We start from the raw sequence: 24,667 nt of genomic DNA on the forward strand, positions 1-24,667 counted from the left end.
TGCTGAGGCACTGAATCTAATCCCACTGTATGTGATACCGTATGCTGTGCTGAGGCACTGAATCTATTCCCACTGAATGTGATACTGTATGGTGGGCTGAGCCTCTGTATCTAATCCCACTGTATGTGATACTGTATGCTGTGCTGAGGCACTGAATCTAATCCCACTGTATGTGATACTGTATGCTGTGCTGAGGCACTGAATCTAATCCCACTGTATGTGATACTGTATGCTGTGCTGAGGCACTGAATCTATTCCCACTGTATGTGATACTGTATGCTGTGCTGAGGCACTGAATCTAATCCCACTGTATGTGATACCGTATGGTGGGCTGAGCCTCTGTATCTAATCCCAATGTGTGTGATACCATCTGCTGAGGTGCTGGTCAGCAGTGAGTGAATGAAGGGACTCAGCAAGGGACATGACAGGGAGGAGGCCACGTCCACTTTCAGACAGCCAGGAGAAAAAAAAAAAACAAATTGGTAAAATTGTGAAATTGGAAAAAAATGCAATATTGTAACCTTTGGGGGGTTCCTGTGTCTATGTAATACACTTTACAGTAGGCTATGTTCACACAACGTAATTTTTATGTAAAGAACGGATGCTGATTGCAATGGAATCAGTGGCCGTTCTTTACTGCAGGGGCGGCATTGCATTAAAGTCAATGCAATGACGTCTGCTGTGTTCAAACAGCGTTATGTTAACAACTGTTCTTTAGAACTGGCATAAAATAATGTATGTGCCTCTTATTTCTGGACACTGTCCACCAAACAGCTGTTCACACAGTGTTAAATGCGGCAGAGGCTGCACATTACATTGAAGTGAATGGCTAATTGATTTGCAGGCACACCCAATGGTACCTGCACACCTGATGGTGCCCGCAAGTCAACTGTAAGAAAAGAACATTCCTGCAGCCGATACAGAAGTATCAGCTGCAGGAAAGTCCTGAATGCAGCCTGGCGGTTAGCAGTTTAACAGCACCCGTTGCTACGCAACGGATGCTTTTAAACCAAGTGTGAACATAGCCTGTGAACGTTTATACAGATTTTCTATTTTTTTTTTAAATGAAAGTTTTTTATTTATGCAAATAACTATTAGTAAAATGGCCCTATTGTGACTCTTATAATGTTTTATTTTTTCACCTATGGGGCTGTATGGGATGGGATGTTTTTGTACCATGATCTATAGATTTTATTAGTATCATATTTGTGCACATTGGATTTTTTTGATCACTTTTTGTTATTTATTTTTTTTTTTAAATATAATGTAACAAAAAAATCTGCAATCTTGGTGTTTTTTTCCCATTTCACCGTACGGGATCACTATTGTTATATTTTAATAGAACAGACAATTATGCATGGCACGGTATATAAGATGTTTATTTATTTCTTTTTGTATAATGGGATGAGGGGTGATTTAAATTTTTATTGGAGGAGGGGCTTTGGAGTATTTTTAAAAACTTTTACTTTTTATTTTTTTTACACTTTTTGGGTCCCCCTGGGGGACTTTTACATGCAATCTTTAGGTTGCATACACTAATCATACACTGCCAGTGGCAGACTCTATGAGCAGAACACTGGCTGGACCGCATGGAGGTAAGCAGAACTCCTCCGGCGGTCCGTGAAAGAGATCAAGACTCCTGCAATCACACTGCTGGGGTCCCAATCGGTAAGTGACAGATGCTGCTCCTGTCACACTTAAATGCCATGATTGCAGCGGTTAATGGTGGGCTGCAGCCTGTCATTATCAGTGAGGGTGAGGGCCCAGCTACTGATAGGAGCCAGTATATGAAGCGAGCTCAGGAGCAGTATATGCACTCTGGATGTTCTGGTCCGCTGAGGGTTGTCTGGGCACTTTCCTAATCTAATATAACCCTTTCCCTTTAACTTATGGCTACATTCAACTTTATTCTACTGTAATAGGGCAAACCCACAATTTCAAAACTCAGTTTTTCACAGTTGAGAAAACATTGACATGTGACATGAAATACATTTTAGCATAATATGTTTATACATTAAGCTCTCGGTAGACACTACGCCACAGAAACATTGACAGGTTCCCTTTATGAAAAAGTTTTGTTTTGAAGGTTTTCGCTTGTTTGCTATGCTAGAATGTATTCCTGATTTTGATTACAACCCAGAGTTGATCCTGCTTACACTAGTGTGAATTGAGCTTATGCTATGTGTTTTTAGTAGACACTGGGATGTTATATGTCAGTATTAGGAAAATATCTGTATAAAATGTTCCTGTAGCTTAACTTTAGCATACTTCCCAGTGGATAAAGCAGTCAGCTGCTATGTAAATTGCATTCTTGAAAGAAACAAAAATCACACAGAAGAGCTTTTTATTTGCATATATTTCTAGTAAGTAGCACAAATGCCCCTAAAGGTATTTTCAATGTTCAAACAACTTTACCATTTAAACTTGTACTCATTGCCCTGCCCTTAATGCAATTGCTGCTTATTCTGCAATTGACAAAATTGTGCCATAACCCAGGGCTACAAAAATAAACAACTCTGCGAATACAAATTTGTGGCTAAACTTATACTAGGAAGCTGCAAGGAGTAAACAATATATTGATTAAAAGTTAGGAATGGTGCACATAAATCAGGAAACCAAAGTCATTTGCAAATGGAAAACTCAATTAAAAACTTGTGTCTGCTTATTGTAATTAGGCCAATAGCCTATTCTACAATCAATGTTTTTCCATTTAACTTAAAGGTTCTTATTAAAGTCACATCAGCTGTTTGTATACAACATCCCATGAAAAGAAAGAAGACATAGCTTAATTTCTAACAAAAACACAGTGTTATCCAGTCACAGTGGTCAGGTCTGGTATGGCGGTGTTATCCAGTCACAGTATGGCGGTATCGGTTAGATCTGGTATGGCGGTGTTATCCAGTCTCAGTGTGGTGGTATTGGTCAGGTCTAGTATAGCGGTGTTATCCAGTCACAGTGTGGCGGTATTGGCCAGGTCTGGTATAGCGGTGTTATCTAGTCACAGTATGGCGTATTGGTCAGGTCTGGTATGGCAGTGTTATCCAGTCACAGTATGGCGGTATCAGTCAGGTCTGGTATGGCAGTGTTATCCAGTCACAATATGGCGGTATCAGTCAGGTCTGGTGTGGCGGTGTTATCCAGTCACAGTGTGTCAGTATTGGTCAGGTCTGGTATGGTGGTGTTATCCAGTCACAGTATCACGGTATTGGTCAGATCTGGTATGGCGGTGTTATCCAGTCACAATGTGGTGATATTTGTCAGGTCTGGTATAGCGGTGTTATCCAGTCACAGTTTGGCGGTATTGGTCAGGTCTGGTATGGCGGTGTTATCCAGTCACAGTGTGGTGGTATTGGTCAGGTCTGGTATGGTGGTGTTATCCAATCACAGTATGGCGGTATTGGTCAGGTCTGGTATGACAGTGTTATCCAGTCACAGTATGGCGGTATTGGTCAGGTCTGGTATGACAGTGTTATCCAGTCACAGTATGGCAATATTGGTCAGGTCTGGTATGACAGTGTTATCCAGTCACGGTATGGCGGTATTGGTCAGGTGTGGAATGACGGTGTTATCCAGTCACAGTATGGCGGTATTGGTCAGGTCTGATATGGCAGTGTTATCCAGTCATAGTATGGCGATATTGGTCACGTCTGGTGTGGTGGTGTTAACTGTGACGTCTGGAGCTATTATCTACCTATCCAGATGCTAATTGGTGAGTGAGGATGGGGCGTCCTCAGGCTTAGTGCTTAGGGCAGCAGCAGCTGGTAATGCGGCCCTGTATACATGTACTGTATAGATGGAGTAGGGGGGTCTACCAGTTATTTCTGTGGATCTGTTGTGAGTCAGCCTCCCTAGCAACCAATCAGATTCCAGCTCCCTGTGAAAATGAAAGTAGTAATCCTATTTAGGGATGAGCGAACTTTTTTTTTCGGTTCGGTTCGTTCCGTGAAGTTCGGATTGGTCCGAACTGAACCAAAAATGAGCCATGCTCTAACAGCTAATTAATTGCAGCTACAATAGTGGGAGTGTGATAGGGTATAGTTTCGTTTAGTTGCAGTTGATATTACAATGAAAAAAGTGGGGGGAAAAAGTGCAAAAATAATGAGAAAAAAAAAAAATAATAATAGGAATAATATTAATAAAATATAGTGAATAAAAGTGCCAAAATAGTGACAAAAAATATTGAAAAAAAAAAGTGTACAAGGAGGATGCGGCAGCACTTGATTGCACCCAGGCCAGTATTGTTGAGCAGCAGGAGGAGGCAGCAGTAGATTGCTCGCCTCTCAGGCCAGTATTGTTGAGAAGAGACAAGTTAAGCAGCAGGAGGAGGCAGCAGTTGATTGCTCGCCTCTCAAGCCAGAATTGTTGAGAAGAGACAAGTCGAGGAACAGGAGGAGGCAGCAGTAGATTGCTCGCCTCTCAGGCCAGTATTGTTGAGAAGAGACAAGTTGAGCAGCAGGAGGAGGCAGCAGTTGATTGCTCGCCTCTCAGGCCAGTATTGTTGAGAAGAGACAAGTCGAGGAACAGGAGGAGGCAGCAGTAGATTGCTTGCCTCTCAGGCCAGTATTGTTGAGAAGAGACAAGTTGAGCAGCAGGAGGAGGCAGCAGTTGATTGCTCGCCTCTCAGGCCAGTATTGTTGGGAAGAGACAAGTCGAGGAACTGGAGGAGGCAGCAGTTGATTGCTCCCCTCTCAGGCCAATATTGTTGAGAAGAGACAAGTTAAGCAGCAGGAGGAGGCAGCAGTTGATTGCTCGCCTCTCAGGCCAATATTGTTGAGAAGAGACAAGTCGAGGAACAGGAGAAGGCAGCAGTAGATTGCTTGCCTCTCAGGCCAGTATTGCTGAGAAGAGACAAGTTGAGCAGCAGGAGGAGGCAGCAGTTGATTGCTCGCCTCTTAGGCCAGTATTGTTCAGAAGAGACAAGTCGAGAAACAGGAGGAGACAGCAGTAGATTGCTCGCCTCTCAGGCCAGCATTGTTGAGAAGAGACAAGTTGATCAGCAGGAGGAGGAAGCAGTTGATTGATTCCAGTCCAGTATTATTGAGGAGAGGCTACTTGAGAAGGAGGCAGCAGTTGATCGATTCCAGGCTAGTATTATTGAGGAGAGGCTACTTGAGGAGGAGGAGGCAGCAGTTGATCGATTCCAGGCCAGTATTATTGAGGAGAGGCTACTTGAGGAGGCAGCAGTTGATTGATTCCAGGCCAGTATAATTAAAAACAGACTACTTGAAAAGCAGGAGGAGGCAGCAGTTGATCGATTTCAGGCCAGTATTATTGAGGAGAGGCTACTTGAGAAGGAGGAGGCAGCAGTTGATCGATTCCAGGCCAGTATTATTAAGGAGAGGCTACTTGAGGAGGAGAAGGAGGCAGCAGTTGATTGATTCCAGGCCAGTATAATTAAAAAGAGACTATTTGAGCAGCAGCAGGAGAAGGCAGCAGTTGATCGATTCCAGGCCAGTATAATTAAAAACAGACTTCTTGAAGAGCAGGAAGAGGCAGCAGTTGATCTATTCTAGGCCAGTATTATCGAGGAGAGGCTACTTGAGGAGAAGGAGGCAGCAGTTGATCGATTCCAGGCCAGTATTATAGAGGAGAGGCTATTTGAGGAGGAGGAGGAGGAGGAGGTAGCAGTTTATCGATTCCAGGCCAGTATTATTGAGGAGAGGCTACTTGAGGGGGAGGAGGAGGAGGCAGCAGTCGATTGATTCCAGGACAGTATTATTAATTCAGGCATGATTCATCTTCACAAAAGTCAGCATCTCAACACTGTGGCAAGAGAGCCTTGTTCTTTGCGGTGTTACGATGTTACCCACTGCACTGATTACCCTCTCTGACGCCACACTACTAGCTGGGCAGGACAGCAGAGCCAAGGAAAACTCTGCCAGTTGAGGGCAAATCTCCAGTTTCTCTGCCAGCAGAGCAGTTGATTGATTGTAGGCCAGTATTATTAAAAACAGCCTACTTGAGGAGCAGGAGGAGGCAGCAGTTGATCGATTCCAGGCCAGTATTATTGAGGAGATTCGACTTGAGGAGGAGGAGGAGGAGGCAGCAATTGATTGATTCCAGGCCAGTATTATTGAGGAGAGGCTACTTGAGGAGGAGGCAGCAGTTGATCGATTCCAGGCCAGTATTATCGGAGAGAGGCTACTTAACCCCTTAGCGACCCATGACGTATCTAATACGTCATGGCGCCGCGGGGGGTGTTCAGAGCGGGGTCCCGCCGGGACCCCGCTCTGAACGGCGCTGATCCCGGGTGACACGTGCAGCCGGGCAGTGCCTCTGTTAGCCGGCGCGGGTCCCGTTGCCGCGCCGGCTAATTAAGCACTTCAATGCAGCTGTCAAACCTGACAGCTGCATTGAAGGGCTTCAGACATCACATCCCTGGTGTCTAGTGGGTCGGATCTCCCCCCCACGATGCGATCGCGGGGGGGAGATCCGTTCTTCTGGCCGTGCCGGGCCGCAGCGTCGGAATGACGCTGATCCCGGCGCGGCAATAGATTGCTATGGCCTGCAGCAGGCTATAGCAATCTATGACCGATCTCATGGATCTTTGCTGTGTATATACATAGCATTGATCTCTATGAGAGATCATTGCTGTGTATATACAAGCCCCCCAGAGGGGCTTCTAGTCCATGTAAAAAAAAAAGTAAAAAAGTGTTTTTATTAATAAAAAATCCCCTCCCCTAATAAAAGTCCAAATCACCCCCCTTTTCCCATTTTATAAATATAAATAAATAAATAAATAAATAAACATATTTAGTATCGCCGCGCGCGTAATCGCCCGAACTATTAATTAATCACATTCCTGATCTCGCACGGTAAACGGCGTAAGCGCAAAAAAATTCCAAAGTGCAAAATTGCGCATTTTTGGTCGCATCAAATCCAGAAAAAATGTAATAAAAAGCGATCAAAAAGTCGTATATGCGCAATCAAGGTACCGGTAGAAAGAACGCATCATGGCGCAAAAACTGACACCTCACACAGCCCCATAGACCAAAGGATAAAAGCGCTATAAGCCTGGGAATGGAGCGATTTTAAGTGACATATATTTGTTAACAATGGTTTGAATTTTTTACAGGCCATCCGATACAATATAAGTTATACATGTTATATATCATAGTAATCGTAACGACTTGAGGAACATGCATAACAAGTCAGTTTTACCATAGGGCGAACGGCGTAAATGCAAATCTCCCCGAAATCAAAACAAATTCGTTTTTTTTTCAATTTGACAGCGCAAATGATTTTTTTCCGGTTTCACAACATATTTTATGGAAAAATTATGCCTGTAATTGCAAAGTACAATTGGTTTCGCAAAAAATAAGCACTCATATAAGTCTCTAGGTGAAAAAATGCAAGTGCTATGGACTTTTAAACATAAAATGGAAAAAGCAAAAGCGCAAAAACGAAAATTGGCTTGGACCTTAAGGGGTTAAGGAGGAGGAGGCAGCAGTTAATCGATTCCAGGCCAGTATTATGGAGGAGAGGCTAATTGAGGAGGATGAGACAGCAGTTGATTCCAGGCCAGTACAATTAAAAACAGACTACTTGAAGAGCAGGAGGAGGCAGCAATTGATTGATTCCAGGCCAGTATTATCGAGGAGAGGCTACTTGAGGAGATGGAGGAGGCAGCAGTTGATTGATTCAATGTCAGTATTGTTAAAAACAGACCAGTTGAGGAGCAGAAGAAGGCAGTAGTTGATGGCTCTCAGGCCAGTATTGTTAAAAACAGACAAGTTGAGATGGCAGCTTCCGCAGCTCTTGATTCCACCCTGTGCGGGTCTGCTGAGTAAATACCACAGGGCATTTTTATACCGCTCACCAAATGGCATTCAGTACTAGGGTGCCGGACGAACATACACAGTTCTGCGCTGAACTGGGTATTTGCGCCCAGCCCCATAGTACTGAAGGTGGCATAAAATCAGCCAACGATGCGCTGTGGATTTTAGCCAGCAGGGAACCACAAAAAAGCCTCCCATTGTAAAGGCACCCGTAAATAAGGCAAGTTAACCTGCCTTTCAGCAACTGTTTGTTGGTATGGGTACCAGGGATAGAACCCTACGGCTATATTTCACAAAAGGTGAAATCCACACTTTTTGAAGCATAGTCGTGGTGATTATTTTAGGGTTGCTACTGTTCTTGGGGTATGGGTTGGACGGTGCACTGGTGTGAGGCATTAATCTGGTGTGGAGATGTTAAATGGCCAACACACCATGGGCATCAAATTTGGAAATGGGGATCTGTTTTTTCAAATGTATCCCAATTAAGTTGTGAATTTTTTAGGTGATTTTTTTTTTTTTTTAAATTTGGGGTCTAAGGGGGGAACATTACTTAATAAGTTAAATTACGGATTTTTACGTTGGGCACATATTTAGGATATTAAGGTCAATTTCTTGGACACACGGATTGCCATGCAAGACGGGTGACTGATGACTTAGTCATTCACATCAGGCAGGGGGGTGGTATAATCCGATGTAATCCAGGCATGATTCATCTTAACAAAAGTGAGCATCTCCACACTGTGGCAAGAGAGCCTCGTTCTTTGCGGTGTTACGATGTTACCCGACGCACTAAATACCCTCTCTGACGCCACACTACTGGCTGGGCAGGACAGCCAAGGCAAACTCTGCCAGTTGAGGCCAAATCTCCAGTTTTTCTGCCCAGTACTGCAGGGGGTTGGTGACACTTTAAGGCAGGGTGGAATCAAGGTAGGAAGTGACCTGGTGGCTGAGCTCATGCTGGTCCACGCCATGAGTCCGGTGCTGTGTCCTTTCTTCACCAGCTGGCTGCATGAAATCGCTCATGAGGGCTTGCAGGCTGTAGCGACTTCTGACGCCTCCACTATTGGTGGTGAGAGTGGAGCGCGCTGGTTCGCCCCCAGAGGATGTTGTCTGGGAACCTGGCTGGTCTTGCAAGTAAGTTGAGACCAACTGACTGGTGAGCATGTCCCTGTAGTACACCAGTTTAGCCTCCCTCTGTGATGGCCACAAGAATTCTGCCATTTTGCGGCGGAAGCGAGGGTCCAACCGTGTGGCCAGCTAGTATTGGTCCCTCTGGCGGATGTCCACAATCCGGCTATCATTCCGCAGACACTCCAGCAGACACCTTGCCATCTGCACCAAGGACAATGAGCGCCTCTCCTCTCCACTGTCCCCGGTATAGTTCCAGGGTCTGCTGGGGTCTTCCTCCTCTTCCTCTACCACCTCATCCTCCATCTCCTCCTGTGATGGAGAGGCAGAGAAGCCAGGTGGCGGTGTGCGGAATGGCTGGGCGTAGACATCTTCCTCCTCCTCAACCTCCATCTGCAACTTCATCCAGCTCTGGGCTCAAGGCGATGATCAGCCTTGGAGTTGTGGCCTGGGAATCCTCGCTGATGATGTTGCTCAGCGCACTTTCCAGAACATGGAGGAGTGGCATGATGTTGTTGATCCCATAGTCCTGCCTGCTCACAAAGAGAGTCGCGTCCTCAAAAGGGATCAACAATTGTCAGACTTCCCGCAATAACTGCCAGTGTGTTACTTGGAAGTCGCAGTGTGGCGTGAAGCTGCCTGATTGCTCCATGAGGTAGTCTGTTACGGCTGACCTTTTCTCGTACAGGCGGTAGAGCATATGGAGGGCAGAATTCCAGCGGGTTGGCAAGTCGCAGATTAGCCGATGTTGGGGCATACCGCGCTGTCTCTGGACTCTGAGCGGGGTGTTCCTTGCAGCGTAGGAGTGGCTGAAATGTTTGCACACTCTACGTGACATCCTCATAAGGTCATGTAGTGCATGAAATGATCGGAGAAACCTCTGCACTATGAGGTTGATCTTATGTGCCATACAAGGTGTATAAGTCAGCCCTCCCCGCTGAACTGCAGAGACAATGTTCCTCCCGTTGTCCGCTATGACACTTCCCACTGTTAGTCGACGTGGGGTCAGCCATTCAGCTATCTCCTCCCTGATGGTCCGGAGGAGCTCCTGCCCACTGTGGCTTCATTGACCCAGGCTCACCAAATGGAGGACAGCCTGAGAGCGGCGGACCTGACATCGGTGGTAAGACACTGGGTCAGAATTGACTGCAGTGGTGGTGGAGGCAGAACTTGTGCTACCCGCTGCTGGCCCCCTAAAGCACTGTGGAGGTGACAGTGGCAAGAATGGGCCAACTTCCTGATGGTATCCTGGGAGGATGTTCACCCAATGGGCAGTAACGGTCATGTACTGCCCTTGCCCATAATTAGAGGACCAGACATCAGCACTCAGGTGCACTGTCTTGGACACCGAGAGTCCCAATGAGTTGCCAACCTTTCTCTTCACATAACTGTGCAGTGATACGACAGCTTTGCTAGAGAAGTAGTGGCGGCTGGGGACTAGCCATCTGGGGTGAGCACACGCCACAAAATCCCTGAAAGGCTGGGAGTCCACAAGATTAAATGGCAGGGACTGAAGCACCAGCAGCTTAACCAGGTGTCCGGCCAGTTTCTGTGCCATGGGATGGCTGCTGCAGTACACCTGAAGTTTGGCCATGGACTCGGTCAGGGATTGCTGCCTCATTAGGGGTGTACATGGCAGTGAGATTGTGCTGCTGCTGGCAACTGAGGCTGATGAGCCCTGAGTTCCAGTGAGAGGATGCTGCATGATGGGATCTGCAGTGTATGGTGCATCCTGACAGGAGGTGGTATTTGGGTCATGGTTTTTCCAGGCCTGTTGGTGTTGCCTTTCCATGTGCTTCCTCATGGATGTTGTCCCAAGATTATCACCCCTGCCACGACTGACCCTCTCATTGCACAGCAGGCACAGAGCGATGTGCTTATCTATCCCCAGGCGAAAGAACTTCCAAACGACAGAGGACCGTGGTTTGCTGCCAGCCACGGGGGTCTTGCTGGTTGTTCACTGCCACCGCTGTCTGAGGGTCCCCTCTCAGGACCAAGGCTTAAAGGTATTGATGAAGTCTGCCTGGTAGGTTGTCTTCTACCCCTCCCTCTTGTGCCTCGCTTCCTTGCACCAATGGGATGTTGCTGCTTCGGTAGCACCTCACTTTCCTCCCCTGATGACGCAGAAGATAATGCTGCTTGCCACGTCCGATCAGCGACATCATCATCACCACCACTGCTACTTTCCTCCAGAGGCTGGGTCAGGATCTCAGGTGTGGCACTGGATGCCCCTCCCTGACTCTGTTGACTGCTTACAGCCAACACCTCCTCTGCAGCCTCTGCACGTTCCACCTGCTGCCTTTGGGGGACTACTACCTCCTCCTCCTCATCATCATCATCATCATCATCACTAAAAAGTGGTAGAGACTCCAAGGGCAAATCAAGGTTTGCCAAGAGTTCCCTGGCAGAAGGTGCCCCAAAGGTGAGTGGCATATTAATATCAGGGGATGGGGAAGAGGACTGTCGGATGATCCAGCCAACCTCGTTTGGGAGCTTTGGACAGTGGAACTGGAGGATTGGGTAAGCCAATCTAGAACCGCTGGCTGTGTGGTTCTTACATGACCCGTGGGCATCTGGGGTAGCTGCACCCTGCTGCCACGCCTGTTGCCCCGGCTGCCACCGGCCTGGTGCTGCCACTTCTACCCTCACCGCCTGCCGGTGCAGTCCTTGCCTGGGAAGTGCTAGTTCTTTGGTTGGTGTAAATTTTGAAAAAGAAATAATCTATTGGCCAGAAGGCACAAAGTTTCAGTGACTATTGCTTTGTGGGTTGGAGGTACCCAGCAAAGCAGAAATGTACAGGTTATCACAAAAAACATTTTTTTTTTTTATAATTTTTTTTTTTAACTTTTTTTGGTTGCGGGTGGCTAAACGGGTTTGACGGCAACCAGCAGAGCAAAAATGGACAGCTTTTGTGGGGCACTGAATTAGCGTCACCTAGAACAGCTTATCACAAACAAACAAACTTTTTTTAAAAAATTTTTTGAAGTTTTTTTAAACTTTTTTGGTTGCGGGCAGCTAGACGGGGTTGACGGCAACCAGCAGAGCACAAACGGACAGCTTTTGTGGGGCGCTGACTTAGCGTCACCTAGAACAGCTTATCACAAACAAACAAACAAACAAACAAACAAACTTTTTTATTTTTTTTTAAAGTTTTTTTAAACTTTCTTGGTTGCGGGCAGCTAGACGGGGTTGACGCCAACCAGCAGAGCACAAATGGACAGCTTTTGTGGGGCGGTGACTTAGCGTCACCTAGAACAGCTGATCACAAACAAACAAACTTTTTAAAAAAAAATTTTGAAGTTTTTTTTAAACTTTTTTGGTTGCGGGTGGCTAAACAGGTTTGACAGCAACCAGCAGAGCAAAAATGGACAGCTTTTTTTTTTTATCTTCCTCTCTCCTGCTTCTCTCACAAACAGTATACACTCCTTCTCTATCTCTCCCTGTACTTATCCAGTTGTTTGGATATGTAATCTATGTGTTTTCCCTCTCTGCCTAACGTACACCTCCTTTCTCTCTGCCGTCTGGAAACACAATGAGGAACTGCAGCCAGGCTCAAGCACTTCCTGTTCCTGGAGTGACGTCACACACCTTGATATTCACATAAAAACAGGATACAAAGGGTTATAGGAGTAATAATCCCTTGTATCCTGTTCTATTCTCTGATTAAAGTACAGTTTTGCGACGCCGTTGCAATTTTAACGAACTTCGTAACAAACTTTTTGAAAGTTCATAACTAATCTGGTTCATAATGGTTCGGTTCGCTCATCCCTAATCCTATTAGTTGCTTAGGCTCCCAACTGCCGTTTCTGTTGAAGAGCTGCAGCTAATTATATCATCTGTGTGTGCAGTATGGAGATTTTCCCATTCATTTTTATGGGGCGCCGTTCTTCCCAATCCCCCTCCCCTCCTGTACATCTGACGGGGACGGGACCTTCGCTCTAACCTGCCCAGGAACTCAATGTATCTGTGTGTCAAATTCGGGGTCAAACGGTTCAGGTGTTTGGAAGTCTATAGAGGACAGACTGACAGTCAGACAGACTTTCATTCATTTTTATGATATATACATATATATATATATATATATATATATATATATATATATATAATTGATGGTTGCAATTATAGTTTGCAATTACCAACCACCAAAAAGGGATGATGTTTTAAAAAAGAAAAAACTAAAAATAATCTGCTAGTACAGTGTGTGGCCATACATATTGCAACTTTGACATTAACTTTGCCTAAAAAAAAACAGTTTATAAACACTTGGTTAAAACTGCTAAGTGATCTAGCATTGTTATAGGCTATGTTCATACTACGTTAAAAAGAGAAAAGGCGTCCACTTTTTCTTTTTAAAAAAGACACCCGCTATTGCCGCGATTTAACTCACTGCAATGCAATACATTGATGTCAGTGCACAAAGTGTATAAAATTATGGACGTTATCTGCACACACGTCAAAGCAATGATCATGTGAATTATTTTCGGATGTCTTTTGCAAACAGCAGACGTTATTTTTTTTTGTTGTTGTTCATGCACAGTTTTTCTTTTTCCACCGTTCTTTCTCAGTTTTTACTATTCAATGGACTTTTCAATGAAATACACACCCAGAGGCCAATTAGTAACACAAACTAGAATAATGTACCAGCAGCTGTTATTGCACTGACAAACGGCCAATCCTCAAAATAACGGATGTAATTTTAGACTAAGAATGATGGACGTCATTTAAAAAATTATAAAAGGACAAGAAAAAACGTTGTGGCAACATATCCATATGGAGAAGCAAAGCCAAGGGCACTCACCCGTCAGTAGTGAAGAATCTTTATTTCATGGTGCAATAAAATCTCCAGATTGCACACTGGTCGGATCAGACGCCATCCCAAGTTACAGCGTGGTCATGATGGCCATTTCGCGCACATGCACGCTTCATCGGATCCGAAATGGCCATCATGACCACGCTGTAATTTGGGATGGCGTCTGTTCCGACCAGTGTGCAATCTGGAGATTTTATTGCACCATGAAATAAAGATTCTTCACTACTGACGGGTGAGTGCCCTTGGCTTTTCTTCTCCATATGGAACTGTATTATGACGTATGAGTGCGTTCATGAGGAGCACCCCCGTCCCTAACCGGCAGTAGTCCACAATACGCCCAGCTACATAATAATCATTACTACATGCTAGGAGTAGTGTGCCGGTGATATCTCTCCATACATTATTTTGTTGTGGCAACATAGCTATAGAGTGCTTTTAGGTCTCTTACAGTATACAAAAATATATACATGAACATGACTGTATGGCTATGTTCACATTACTTTTTTTCTGGCTTTTGCTTAATAGTCAACACAATGGCCGTTGTTTTGAGTATCAAATAACGGCCGTGGTTTAGCATGTTTCAACAGCCGTCATTGCATTGACGGCCACTGAAACATTATTCTAGTTAAGATGGACTAATTGTCCTTTGGGTGTGTTTTTAATTGAAAAGTCCATTAAATTTAATTAAAAAAAACAGTAAAATCAATGTACTGTGTGTGAACTACTTAAAATAACAGCCGTTGTTTGAGTAATAACAACCACGATTAAATGGCATGAACATTATTCTGAACTATGGTCGTTATTAATAAACTATGTGTATTGGACGTCCGTCATGCCATTGACTTCAATGTATTCCATTGATTTCAATTATAAATTAACAATTTTCTCTCTCTTTTTTTGTGTGAACATAGCCTATAGCTGTTTAACTGTACAGATAAATAGCCCACTTTGGAGTTCAAGTGAATTAAACATGAAAATGACAAGAGAACATGGCAATAAAAAAACTATGTCAATGGAGGTCACCTGTAAAAAGCACTACACACACAATTTGAGGGATATTTGTCTTGTGGGTGAAATTAATGGAAAACGTAAAATGTTCACAATACAGTTATAACTGTACTTGAAATTAGGGCATATAAGTAGAAAAAAGCAATGGTGATTGCAGGTCACATTGAGGTACCGCAGTCTCCAGTAGTCTTCCAGTAGAAGACTCTGTTGGTGGAAATTGAACAATGACAATTTATATATTGCACTAGAAAAAGTACCCGGCATCTGGAAGAAAACATAGAGAATGGATAAGGAAGAAATTACATAATCTTTCCTCCTCACCTTCTAAGAGCCTTAGTTTTTCCACCTACAGGGCTAGTTGGGAACTTATTTTTTGCACCATTATCTATAGTTTTCATTGGTATTATATTAGTATAAATGGAAATTTTATCATTTTTTATTTATTTATTTTTTGATATATAATAATAATAAAAAAACAGCCACTGTGTTGGAACAATATTGCTTTATTTTAATTGACCAGACAATTCCACACGCTATGAAACGAAATATGTTTAGTTTAAAAAAATATATTTTTATTTGTAGAGTATATCCTTGCATCAGAGTTGGTCTCTTCATCTCAGAACCTGATCCACCTTCTAAACATTTTCTTTGTACACTGCCAGACCTCGTCTTTCTTCTGTCTGACACAGTCTCATCTACTAATTGTAAAGTGCAGGCTATTAGTCTAATGTATTCTCTATTGATCTCTGTAAAAATATTGATCAGTATGTAGAAAATACTGATATCTATTGGGCAAGGTGTAATCCAATTTTTCAAAACTCTTTCTATCTGTAGGTGTATACTGTGGTAGAATTTCATCACTTTAAAGGGGTTATCTTGTTAAGTAAAATAGATGTTCAATAATTCCTCCTCCCTTAGAGTAACAATCTTTTTAATAGTTCTTATTACCTTATCAGTCTCCTTCCCTGAGTTCTGACTTTGCTCCCTTCTTCTTAAGATACATAAAACGGTGTCTCAGCAGTCCTTACCATCCCCCCATTGAACACCCTCTTCCCCCCTCCCTTCGGCAATGCTTACATGAACAGTGCCCTTGGCCGGCTGTCTCTGTACTTTGTGATGTCAGCCGGCTTCCTCTAGGGTCAAGTTGTCAGCAACCTCACTGTAACTGCATTACAGAGTGCAGAGACAGCTGTCATTGACGCTGGTCAAGTGATCATCCCCAAAGGGAGGGCGGAAGAGGAAATTCAGCGGCCAGACAGAGAGGAATGCTGAGAGTGAGTCTTGAGCAGAAGAGGGCACAGTCAGAACTCAGGAAGGAGACCCCTTTAATACATAAAAAAATAACTCAAAATCAACATCTTAGTTATATGAATGTAAAGACAGAGTTAAAGGGGTATTTCAATCAGAGCATATTATCCCCTATCCACAGGATAAGAGATAACATGGTGATAGACAAGGGCTCAAACTCTTGGGAGAAATTGCACTAGGGAATGATTGGTGTGTTCCTCTTGTGTGTGGCTAGGGCTCTGTTCATTCTCTATATGGCCATTTGACATTTTCTGTCGATTAGTTGTTAGATTCTCAGATGGTAATACTGGTTTAAATACCAATTTCAAGTAACCTGCACAAATTACTAGGAGGATGCTGATAAGTCATATTATTATATGGTACTCTATATAACTTCATACCTACAAAAGAGTTGAGCATAATGTAGCAAATATATAATCTCTATTATGCAATACAATTTATTACATCAAACTGTGTTAAAACACACACACACACACACACACAGTTAGAAAGGATGGGGCGGGGGGTGGCCAAGACGTTTCTGGCTTTGCCCCATTCAGTTGGAATTTAAAAAAAATGTTTTTGCTACCATATAAAAACTTGACATCTTGTTATGAAACTGTGCAAATATCAGATGTTAGGGATTTTTACAATATTTTTTAATTTCAGGTAGAATTTGAGATGTCTGAGGCACATGCTTGTTACCGGGTCTGTTAAGGTTGTGGGCCGCCTGCTGTGGGGTTCATCTAGGGGAAATGTGCAGTCTTGAAACAAGTGTTTGTGACAAATGTCCTGCAGACTTTTCCTGTAGAAACAAGCACTTCATGAAGACCCGTAACTCCACAGACATGACACTTGTTTGTGCCTCTGCCATCTCAAGTTCTACCTGATATGAAAAATAGTTATAATAGTTGAATAACAAGATATCAAGCTTTCATGTGGTGCCAAATAAAATTTTCAATTCCAACTGGAAGGACGTAAAACCAGGAACTTCTTATCCCCCCTCCCCAATCCCTTGTATATACATGACAGGTGTGCCAAAGTAAACAATATACAAATAAAGTGCTATAACATACAAAAAAGTGCCATTCCAAATCAAAAAAAGGAATCCTGATATGTGTTAGTGCAAAAGTAACTATACTGTATGTACTCTAACTCCTCCAGGACGCCAACCATCTCAAGGTGCATTTCATGACCTTCATCTAGGAGTAAGGAAGTCCCATTGGGTCAAAAGTCAACAACCTCTGGCATCCATATTATAACACCACCTGTGGTACTAACAGCACATGAGATGCACCGTCTTCATGCCTGCTCTATGCGCTGCTACTTACTAAATATCCCGATGAGGGAAATGGTGATGCTATTGCATTACCACTTAACTATTTACACTCTTTTTCTCATATCTTCATGAGAATATTTTTACTATAACTTGTAGTGATGAGCGAATACTGTTCGATCGAATAGATATTCGAATATTCGAAATTCGTACGAATATCCCACGTATATTCGATAAATATTCGATAAGCGTTCAGATCCCCCAGCTTCCGGTTTCACCCTCCAAATGGTCAAATAGATGTTTTTCACTAATCGAATACTTGTTCCCTTAGACTTTAATGGGATCGAATATTCGAATATGCGTGAGATATTCGTACGAATATCGAATATTCGAATATCTCACTATTCGCTCATCACTAATAACTTGTAATTTTTTGATTGAAATATTATATAAAATCTTAGCTTTTTCCATATTAAGGGCACTGGACTTCTTAACATAGAATGAGCAGGGATTTCAGTCAAGTAGTTACAAGTTACACTTAAGCTTTCCTCACAAAGATATATATCAATCTGCTCTATAACATGATGCAGATAGATTAGACAGCATTGTCTTGGTGACAGGTACACTTTAAATGATGGATGTTGTTTGCACGAACATCAAAATAATGGTCATGGCAATTATTTGCGCATGTCTTTTGCAAACAACTGAAGTTATTTTTTAGTTGTTCACACACAGTTCTTTTTTTTTCACTGCTCTTTCACCGTCTTCACTATTTCAATTCAATAAACTTTTTAATTAAAGACACAGCTAAAAAGCAATCAGTCCACCTGCACTAGAATAACGTAGCAACAGTCGTCACTGTAATGACAGGCGTCCAAAATGCGAAATGTCAGATATCATTTTGAACTCAAAATGTGGAACAACATTTTTAAATAACAAAAAATAAACAAAAACATAGATAAACAGAAAGGAAAAAACCTTCAGACGTCCATCTGGCTTTACTCTACAAATTACCATTTTGTGGCATATCAAAGGGTTATTGTAATAAACTTTTAGGGCTCATTTTTTTTTTTTTTTTTTTTTACAATTTTGTTTTGCAAATACATTTATTTAGCAGACGTACTTCCTTCTCTAATATGCTCGCTCATTTCTTCCCATTGTTGACAGCTTCTTCTCTAGATTACCGACCACCACTCTGCTCTAAAAGTAGTAGTCAGCTTTCATTTTAGCAGAGCTGAAAGCTGAGATGTGATTGGTTATTATGGACAGTTGTGTGGGTTTTGGTTTTACACAGTTTCATAAATCTGGACCATAAGGTGACAGAGGGACCCTATAACATCTAAGGCATCTACAAAGTTAACTGCCAAGATTTATGGTGCATTTACACAGGCAGATTTATCTGACAGATTTTTGAAGCCGAAACCAGGAATGGATTTGAAAAAAGGAGAAATCTCAGTCTTTCCTTTTTAACTCTTCCCTGTTTATGGTCTGTTCCTGGCTTTGGCTTCAAAAATCTGTCAGATAAATCTGCCTGTGTAAACGCACCATTAGTTACGTCAATTCGGGTAATTGCTGCAGGTTCACAGCTATATGTTACAGCTGTCTCCCATTGCAGATGGTGCAAGCTCCTGAGCCCATATTATCCCCCCAAAATAAACTATATGTCAGAACCACAAGATATACCAATATACAAGTACTTTGTGGTCTTTAAAGCCCTTAGAGTTATTTTCTTATATTTTCTAAAATTTGCACAGTATATGTATCTCCTATAACTATTGTCTAGGACAATTTATAGATTATAACGACAAAATAATTACAGTATTACAATACCTCCACATTACATCTACATGACATTTTAGGACATTCTATTCTAAATCCATAAGCATTAAAATTCAGTTTGTTTTTTACTCTGCAGTTATAATGGCTTTCACTCTTCCGAGTAGACTTACTACCAGATTTTGAAGTGTCTCTGTGGGAATGGTTTACCCCAAAGGTGTTTGAAGAAATAAGTCTTTCATGGATCAGTCAAGTTCTTCCACACCATACTCACCCAGCCATGCCTTTATGGACCTTGCTTTGCGCACTGGAGCACAATAAGGCTGAAACACAAAAGGGCTTGGCCCTGTTCCTAAAAAGTTGGAAATATACAGTTGTCCACAGGGTTCTGGTATGCAGAAACATTAAGATTTGTCTTCCCTGGAACCTGGGGCTTAGGCCAACCTCTGAAAAACAACCCTATTGTCAGGACAGGGAGGTACAGACAAGACAAGACAGTGGGCCTTAGGTCTCAACCCACCCACTGTCCCTACCTACTTGCCTCAGTCGGCCTTAGGCGGCCGCAGACAACCACAAAGGCGTTCCCTATGCTTTATATGTGGAACACAGAACAAGACAGACGAACACAATATGGAATAGTAAACAAGCCAATTCAAAACCAAACGTGCAATGCAGTACAAAATCAGCAACCAAATCGGATAGTCTGAAGTCAGGTGGACTGTCGGATAACTAGTCGAGCAATCAGAGGTAATTAGGAAGGGAATCGCAGGAATAGACACGGGGAAGCTGGGATCAGGGTATTAATCTAATAGCCTGCTCTGAGATACTGCCTCAGCTTTGTTTTATGCTGACCAGGAGCCCGGTCCAGTTCCTCATTGGACCGGCGCTCTGATCTCCCAGGCTGCAGACAGGCAGAGGAACCCGTCAATCAAACAGACCACCCAGCTGTGTAAATCAAGTCCCACAGCTTCTCAGCTTAACTCCTGCATTGCCAGGAAGCTGAGAAGCAAGCAGGTGTGTCACACAAAAGCAAAACAGACCCAGTTCACACCAGGTTACTGCAAAATCCTAAATTAAACACCAGAATTCAATGATTAAGAGGTGGGGCACCATTCATTTTGACTATAAAGTATACTTCAGTAGATTTACCACTTAGATTTCAATCACTATATTCTGATAAAAACCTTAGATCAATTGTTGCTCTACAGTAGTCATCCAGCTGTTGCAGAAATCAATATAAAGATATAACTGCAACACTTAGAATGTCATTAGCTTAGTGTGTACTGTATAACTAGTATACTCATTTACTGTAATGACTTCCACAGCTTCTCTTGCAATATATGGTACTGTGGCTGTCCATGCACATGCATTTCTGGGAATTCCAGACAGTTTTATCATTTCCTTATTATATGTGTTTATGTACTTTAGACTTAACAAGAATTTAATATTAACTTAGACATTTTAATAATTTAGTTTCTTAAATTAAGGAACACCTGCCATACATAGAGACTCCTGGTCCAGATATTGTAATTTTATGGTATGGAATTAAGCTGGCCTACTAAGCTGAATCTCAGGTGCCAGGCTGTTGGATACCATCAGGCACCCAAGAGAGACATTAATGAAAACCATAGCAATGACATAACTACATTGGGGGTCCAACACATAAAATAAGCTATTGCCGTTAAATAACATATACTAAAACAACTAAAGTATCCCTGGTTTAAAAAACTAAAGTACCCCAAATTTACTTTTTCCTCAGTAGGTTGCAATCATATTGTGTATATAGATGGTGATATTGTGTTTTTTGTATGAATCCGTCGAATGTTTTTTTTTTTAATTATATTTATACAGCAAAAAATAAAAAATAAGGCAACTAATTGAATACAGTTTAACACATCCACACCATCACACATGCCTGTTTGAGCTAGTAAAAAAGAGATTTCTTTGAGAAAAAAACACAAGACATGCCCTTTTGTTGTATCCGAGACATATAATGCATAGAGCCAATAAAAAGTCAATAGGTTACCATGAGCAGTTCCAAGTAAAGGACAGCTGTGCTATATCATTACCCTTTTGTTATGGCGACTACAACATAAAAAGATTGCTATGTCATATACGATACAGTTTGTCCAGCTGTAGGCAGGCAGTGGCTTCTCATATGGGCAAAAAGTAATTTTCCCATGCCATGATCGATTTCCAGACAGTTCACTGACCTTGGAGCTCAATATAGTCATGGATTTAAAGCAAATCAAGCTTAGCTTTTCATACATATGTTGGATAGGGTAATTTCAGTTCATTGGCTTGCAGTGAAGAATTGTACATATAAATGAAACTATATGTTAGTGCCTGGAATGATGTCAAAATATAGAAAATGTTGCATACATCAAACAATACATTACTTTACAAAAACGCAAGGTCCCGTTTTATTGGTTTGTAAGATGTTTTTCATCCACATTATTGTTTATCCTATTACAGCATAAAGTTAAAGATCTGCAAATTTCTATTGTATCATTTAATATATAATTAGTGTTTTCTATACACTACAATAGAATCCTTTTTGTATACATTCACATGCTTTCATTTTTAAGTGGAGATTCCTACAGAATTACAAGAATGATGAGCTTATCACTTTTTAGGGTAGCTTCACACACACCGCGTCGCAGTGGATTTTCTGCTGCGGATCAGCAGCAGATTTGATCTAAGTAACTGAACACAGCATCAAATCTGCACCATAAAATCTGCTGAAGATCTGCTGAGGATCCTGTACATGTGAAGGCACCCTAAAACACACACAAAAAAGGTTGTTGTTTTTTTTGTTTGTTTTTTAATGAAAATTCAAATGACTAAATGAGTACTGAAAACCATGCAGAAAACAAGTCTTCATATAGCTGTACAGTGATGAAAAGCAAGTAAATAAGGGTTATATTTTTTCTAGAAGCAGTTAAACAAGCATGATCTATAGTCAGATGTATGGCAAAGTACCAACTGTGTCATTTTTTGACAATTGGACCATACTAGGGAATTTTTTAAAATGAAATGATTTCATTTATTGGGGATTCCTTATACTCAAACTCTTAGCGGAGAGCATAATTAGGGTCTGATAAGAAATGACTTCACTCCTCCCCTTCTCTCCATATGATTTCAGCATCTTATCAAATGGCTTGCTTTCCTGCTTCTCTTATTATTTGATTTACTTCCCATTCTCCTCTTATTACATTAGGGCCCTGATATCAGCAAGATCAACACACGTTTGCAGTGACTACAGAAGGCATAATTATTACATGTTCGGCCAGCACTAACGATCACTGAGTCATTTGTGTGGCCTTTTAAATATATTGCTATTGGCCGTGCATCTTCTTCTTACACAGGGAAATGTGCAGCCGATAGCAATACATTTTGAAGACACACACAAAAGATGCAATCAGTTGAGAAGCAAGTGTTTTCCTGCTCCTCGGCTGATCGCTGACACTTTTGACCTAAGGAGCGTTTCTATGGTAACACTCCTTGCCGCTAATCAGCCTGTTTGAAAGGGCTTTATTCCCCCCTCCTCTTATCATATTGCTCATTCTCTTGTTCCTCTTTTCATAGGCCTTACACCTCTACATCTCTTTTTATAAATCTTACGTCCCCTCTCCTCTTTTTAATATGGCCTACTACCCTTTTTTCATGTTTTACGCCCCTCGTACATTTACGCCCTTGGTTGTTAAGGGGTTAAAGCAAGCAAAACATTACTACATTGTCCGTGCACCCCTGCCCGCAGGATTATGAAGCCATGTAATAGGCTCAGTAACCAAGCTCCAATCGGCGCTTTGGGCCATCTAATACAGCCCATACTGCTCTCCTCCTCTTATCATTTGGCTTACTTATATCTTCCTCTAACAATTACTTTGGGTGTTTTGGACAATTAGATTGATAGAGAAGGCATAGAGCCAGAGAGAAGATCATAGTTGCCAACTCCTGAGGATCAGAGCTTATAAACCTACAGGAAGAGGGTGTGTGTGTGTGTGTGTGTGTGTGTGTGTGTGTAATGGAGGAGGGCCCCCTTAAGTGCACTTAACCAATGGGGTTCATAACAGAAACAAAATATTACAAGTATGTCTAGACAGGGTCTGCCAGATTTTAGGGCCAGTTCACATAGTAAAAACTGCAGAATTCTGCCGATTTTACTCCTTGTGAACTGGCCCTTAGTCTGGAAGATTTTTGCTGCATTCAGATCATGACACTTGTGACCGCCACCCAAGGTCACTAGTGCAATAATCTCTGATCCATTCTATTGAGGGCAGATGTCAGCACTATGTATAGTAAAAAAGTAGGACCAGTGTACAGTAGTCAAAAATGCCATTCGCAAAATAGGAAAAGAATGATATAGCTATATTATTATCGTTAAGGCTATAGCTAAAGCTGATACTAGATCCTAGCTTCTGAGTAAATTAGTAAAGCATCTTGGTGCATCTAGTTCTGTCACTTCTGATGTAATTATTATAGCTAATTTTACTATTCACTTTATGTGAAAGAACAATGTTGTATCTACTGAAGCATGCTGAATTATAATCCCCGATGTCATAATGTGTCTTGTGTAGCTGAAAAGTGAAACATGAATGCATTGTGATGTACACTGCAAAACCAGTGATACAAACATATCAGTGCCAGGGGAATGAAAGCTTAGCATCATACTGATATAACTGTTTTGGCATTCATAGCTGTACACATAAATACTGTATGAATATCAGACATGCGATTTCCATTAGTGACATCACACAGTTAACCTACTCAATGCCAGATAGGAGAAAAAAAAAACTATTTAGCCAGAAGTAAAACAGATATTGGTTTTATATTTGGAAGAGTATTTTTTAATACATTTCAGACAATAACCCCTTTTATTCTGTATAGTTTAAACATTCTTATGTCAGTTTGATGATATTTTACTAATGAAAATTAATTTTTAGAACACAATAGGAGTTGAGTGTGACCACTGATTATGTAAGGAGCACGTTTAGTTCTCTAATGAATCAGTAATATTGGATGATTGACATTGTTTTTAAATTGTGATTTTCCAATTTTTGACACTTTTACAAGAAAAAACAAATTTGATTTGCAAATCTTAATGAGTTTGACCCCAAATTCGCAAACTTTGCAAAACAAATTTCTCTAGTCCCACACATAAAAATCCTACAAAATGGCACCACCAAAAATGCTCAATAATTAAATAACAAATTCTTTATTTTAATTATTTCAAAACAACATGATTAGATTCATTAGATGTACTGGCAGAACTGCAGAGATGGCATGGGTATACCACAGATCACACCTGGACACAACAATCGTAGGGGAAGCACACAGGCATCAGAGGGGAGAATACAAATTAAAGTGCAAGTGCTGCAATTGTATCTAATATAATTTCCCTTAAACAAAGTACCAATCCTAAGCCTATCACTATGTGGGGCAATCAGTGGGGACCTCAATGTCCGATGGTCTATGGGTGCCACCACAATCACTGCCAGGCACGGTTTCACTGCTTGTCATATTTTCCTGAAGGCTACTTTCATTTTCATACAGGGATGGAAACACAGGAGCAGAGACCCAGCTCCCTAGGGGCAGAAAAAC

This window comes from Dendropsophus ebraccatus, chromosome 3 (genome assembly GCF_027789765.1).
Source record: "Dendropsophus ebraccatus isolate aDenEbr1 chromosome 3, aDenEbr1.pat, whole genome shotgun sequence".
Classification (NCBI taxonomy): domain Eukaryota; kingdom Metazoa; phylum Chordata; class Amphibia; order Anura; family Hylidae; genus Dendropsophus; species Dendropsophus ebraccatus.